This window comes from Limanda limanda, chromosome 7 (assembly GCF_963576545.1).
Source record: "Limanda limanda chromosome 7, fLimLim1.1, whole genome shotgun sequence".
Classification (NCBI taxonomy): Eukaryota; Metazoa; Chordata; class Actinopteri; order Pleuronectiformes; family Pleuronectidae; genus Limanda; species Limanda limanda.
The window spans coordinates 17,255,459-17,260,813 of NC_083642.1; the positions used below are offsets into that span (position 1 = coordinate 17,255,459).

Here is a 5,355-nt window from a genome sequence, read left to right on the forward strand (position 1 = left end):
TTGGGCTTGTCACAAGGGAGACTGGGATGAGCGCTTCGTGGAGTGCCCCTGGTGCGGTGTGGAGAAATGAAGAAGCTGGCATGTGCTATGTCATGCCTGCGGCTTGTGTGCTTAGATCAAAACACCATTAGTCTCTTTGTCTTGTGCCACCATCTGAGGTGGGTTCTTGGCTGGGGAATACGATGGCTCCTCTGTGACTCCTGTGGTGTGCCATTTGTGAAGAAAGGGAAAAAATGGGCTGGCACATATAAAAGCTTTGGCTCTAAAGTTTAGAGCTTATTGGTCCTAGCTGCATCATAGATTCTTGAAGAGCAAAGTTGGTCTGGGGGAAGTAACATTTTATTTAATCTCTGTGGAACTTCACAAGTTCAGTGTTTGCAGTCCAAGAGCAAAATGATGCATCTTCAAAACTGCTTTGAAAGTGCAGCCAATCTTCAAACTGTAAAGGATGCTACAAATGTGTTTTTGTGGATCCAATAGATGTGACACATATGCAACCACCATGTCAGTTATATGAAGGTAGAGAAATGTAAATCCAATATTTGTTATTTAGAAACAAGAGTAAGAAATTGGTGCCTGGATAACAAGGCAGCACCCTAACATAAAGTGTGTGTGTGTGTTTGTGTGTTTGTATTTGTGTGAGCAGTTTATCTCCAGACATTTCACTTTAGGTCAAATTGTAGTATTAATGTGTTTGAATAAGTCAGTCTGCCGATTACCAGCTACTGATTTAAAGTGAAACATCTATTGCTATCCTCTGTGTTCATTTCTTTAATGTTAAGAATGTTTCTCATAAGACCTTATCAGATTGCATTGTGAAACATCTGGGTCACCTACTTTTAGTGTTAACAAGAGGGTGAACTTACTTATGACTGGATGTATTTAGCCCTGATACACAAGCTTGATGTTACACATCTTAAACAATATGATATGGTTGCCACTTAGACAACAAGACCTGTGTGCTTTGCTGTGACTATAACTGACTGAACCTCAGATAAAGAAAGTTATTTTCTGACTTCCGTTACTGAGGTACTCTCTACAGAATGTAACGTGCCCATTCTACTTCAAATCCATTGGATCATTGTGTGTTTATGTTGCTTAAAGCAGAGCATTCACTGCTTTAATGTGATCAACATCTTATCTGCCAATATCATGGTGTATGACTGCAAGGAAATACCAATATGTTATGATCAATGTCATTTATTGTGCACAAACATTACATTAAGGCATCTGCTGAAAATTATATGATCAACAATTCACAGACGGCAGCTCTGGACAAAGTTCTGTGACTCCAGGTCTGCCCGGATGGTGTGATGGAGACCGGGGGTTAGCATCATGAGTGGAAGCTGCAGGAGGGACCGTGGAGCTGAGGCAGCTTCTCTTGAGAAGATCTGAAGGACACAAAGAAACCATAGTGTTAAATTATGAAGATGGTTCCCTCTGATTTTTTTTTTAAAACATAAACGTCAGACAGGCCCCTAAAAAATAAATATGCTAAAGCTAACAGCTACCAAACACCAAGCTAATAGCAGGGCCCAGGAGCCACAGTAGCATTTTAGTAGATTTGACCTAATCACAGCACTCACATTTCTTCATCAGTGGAGAAGTACCTCGCCATGTTTCCTCTTCAGAGGAGGATTCCTCCAAACCTGCTGCAGCCTGCTCAGCTTGAACTCTGTGGAATCTTCTCTTGGGCACGCAGACAAGGCCCTCATGTCCCATCTACGTAAATGCGTCAGTACTACCTGAGAATATATGATAAAAAACAAAACGTTTTAAAAGTGCGTTTGTATGTATATATGCACACATACAAGGCTTTCTTTTCTGCAGAAATCCATTTCCTGAGTTGATGTCTCTGCTTATGCCATCTAAAATGTGAAACCAAATATATTTTTTGTGTACCAATACAAGATGTCCAATGTAACACCAATAAAATCCAGTCTACTACACTTAACATTTTAATGCCTCTGTAATAGAGAGTCCCCGTATGCATTACTGCATGTTTTCGGGTTGTCTAACTGTGTATTTGTCTTAAAGTCAAAAGGTCAAGGCCACACTGACCTCATGTTATGGTTTCAGTTGTCAAGAGGTTACAGTGACATTTATATGAGAGAAAATATGTAGAAATATGTAGACGGACACTGCACTGGTTAGCGGAGACATACAACGCAGTGCGGTAATTCTAGTGGTTTTTTTTGTAAATTGTTTGTTTCTTGTGAAGAGGAGTATAACATGAATTCATACCAATATCAGTTTACAATCAAACCTTTTTGTGTTGACCTTGTGTAAACAGAGTCAAAGGACATTGTACAACAATGACACACATTTTTCCACTGTACCTGTTCACTACTGAACTTCTGACACACATTACTGGACTGTGTATTCCTGTAGAGTGGTGATGTTCTCAACATTCTTTGCACAGTCTGTCAAAACAAAATTAGAGTTACAAATATTAATGCCCAACAACCCATTGCAGTTACAGTTGGTATTTGCACACCACACCACATCGGATCAAAACAAAACTGCAGTCTGTGAAACAAGCAGTTTTGGTAGATATAAGGGAAATGCTAATATTTCTGCATGAAACATATTCAGTCCCTTAAGCAAAACAATAATGATGGCAGGCCGCAACCTCAATGCCTTCGTCTACTTTGCTTAAAGACTAGTTTGCGGAGTCTTGGGCTGCCGCCCACTGACCGATACATGATCGCTCTTTTCTGAAACTAATGAAGGCAAATTCACACATGTAGACAGAAATAAACAGTATAAATGAAAAGGTGTAAATATTGCTAACATAATGTCTGATGGGGGTCATCATTATACATAACAGAGGAAAACTTTGCACAAGCATTCCTTAAATTTACTTGCCTTCCTGTGGAAAAAGTTGTTTTCCCAGTTGAACAACCACAGCAGAGAAGCATGATTGATCAAAACTCTTTCAGTGTGATATTAACTTGTATTTCAGCCAGCGTACTTTGGGGATTTAATAAAAATTTATATTTGGCACATTATATAAAATGGTGTTTCTGGTATGTAACTTAAAAGTACCTCTTTAATGGTAGGATAATTTCTCTCCCTCATCTTCCTCGTGGTACGTGGATGAGAGTTGTGGGCTCAACCCGGCTCCTCTTTCTCTCCAGGCTGCCCTTCTTGCTCTTCATCATACTCCTGTAGCTTCACTTGGATCCTCCTTGATTAAAAAACAGAACATAGGAATTGTTTTATAAAATGAATCGCAACTCCATAACATGAAAACATTATTGTCATATTACATTCTATACATTAAACCAAATTGATCTGTTATTGTGAAGTATTGGTAGAGAAATACGCTCCTTATTAATCTAAAGCATTCATAAATCAAATTCATGTTTATATTTATATTGTAGCGTCCCTCAATGATGAGCTAAGCATCTTGAACTGGTTTGAATAACCATGTTTTCACCTCCCAGGTAATCACATGCTACCGTGGGCTGAAGCATGTGGATAACAATGGCATATTAGCTGAAGAAAAGCATCCATTGTGTGTATCGACGGACTCCGCATCCGCTGTCTCAGCACTCGGACTGCGAACCTAGATCGTAACGATCTTTAAAAACAATAAACTACTTACCTGACAGAAGGAAGACGACATCGTGGTCTCCCAAATGCTCCGTGTGTATGACGCAGCTTCTAGTTAAAGGGACCGGATGTTGACAGCCACATGTTATTTCCAGTGGCGGACTCGGTCCGGTGGCGCACTCATGTCCGCCTCCGTATGAACAGACTCGCAGGATCCTCCGCATTAGAGGTGTAATCTAGCCTCAAATATTAATATTATATAACATGAATAACATTCACGAGCACTGAACGACACCACGCATGGACGGTGATTTAAACAGCACGCTACGACGTGGTTCTCGGCATGGCAGCGTCGATAGCAACCATCATAGCAACGAAAAAAACATTCGTGATAACTATTAAAATATATATCATAAGCACGAACTGGCTGAAGACTGTGGAAGCAAAGACCACATTTCTCGCTAGAAATGGTGTCAGAATGTATTTTTATGCCCAGACTAAGTTACAAAATCATATTTTTATCTGAAAAAACAAGGACTGTCCCCCATGTTTTCCTTTCCGTAGACGGGAACTCGGGAGTCACGTGACGTGAAAACACGTCAATGCAAAACAATGGGCGGACCAAACGTTTCCATCTCACAATCTGATAGGCCAGATTGTGAGATGGAAACGTTTGTCCAAGTGGACCAACGTTCCCACTGAATGTTTCCTGATGAGACTGGGTTGTTACGTCATATATGCATTCACTTTTACAAATAAGATTAGACACAATCTACGGTTTATCTGTACCAATATACTGTATTTTCTGAAGATTAAGCATAACATGTAGTCTTACAACTGTGTCCCTTTGTTTTAATGACTGAATATTTATTGTAAAAGGACCTATAACTGTAAAATAACATCATCCGTTGAAGACTTGATGTCATTATCACTGCCACTCTTTCACAGAGCTGCTCGGTAATTCTTCAAATCATGTGTGCGGTGAATAAAAATATGCATAATTAAGAATAAATTAAACGTCTACTACTACGAGTGTACTCTCAACTCCAGCACACCAGAAAATGAATTTTAGATGACTGAGGCCAACGGAGCCGTGAGATGAGGCTCACATGCAGGGAAACACTGATCGAGCTGGTGTCTGCAGATCAAGTGAAGTCACAGCTCAGGTGATTAAAGATGCAGCCATGTATGTAATTTTCCTGGTCGTGTCTCGTTCCTCGCACAGTGTGGGAGTCTGGTCTCATTCATGATTCAGAGCTTGGAGGGAAGTGGGTGTGTGTGAGTATGTGTGGGCTGCTCGTGCATTTTAGTGTGAATTTTATCTTCATCTGGACTCTCCAACCAACGGGACCTGCAGTACCCTTCTATTAATACATTTTTTGAGCCCTGAAAAATTGATGGCAGCAGAGAGATCGGGTATAGCAGAGAGGGTCCATCACTGTCAGCTTCTGAGGCTGACTGAACTGGAATCTGTGGTTTATCAACTCCAGCTGGTGCTGTCAGAGAGGAAGAGGAACAGAGGTGTCACTTTGACAACACTGGATTTTGGAGGAGCTCTTTGTCTCCACAACTCTGAAGCCTCCCTCAAAGCATCTGCATTTCCTCCAAAATCTAATAAAATGAGGTGCTCAGTTTTGTGTCCGAGCTTTTCTGCGGTTGCATTTCATGATATTGATTCCATGTGGTTTGTTGTAGTACTGCTACACTGGGAAATGGACAAGAGTTAGAATAATTAATCAAATTAATCGATTAAATAGATCGGCAGAAAACTGGGTAGTTACTGTTTTGTTAAGGTCA

General features: G+C 40.4%; 1 long non-coding RNA gene across 1 annotated transcript; it reads right to left on the bottom strand.

Moving 5' to 3' along the window:
- Positions 1-2,347: 2,347 nt before the first annotated feature.
- On the bottom strand, positions 2,348-3,682 carry LOC133005794 (uncharacterized). Its single transcript, XR_009678391.1, has 3 exons — positions 3,611-3,682; positions 3,049-3,190; positions 2,348-2,423 (listed from the first exon to the last, which is right to left on the bottom strand). It is a non-coding gene; the product is annotated as an uncharacterized LOC133005794 (long non-coding RNA).
- Positions 3,683-5,355: the final 1,673 nt, after the last annotated feature.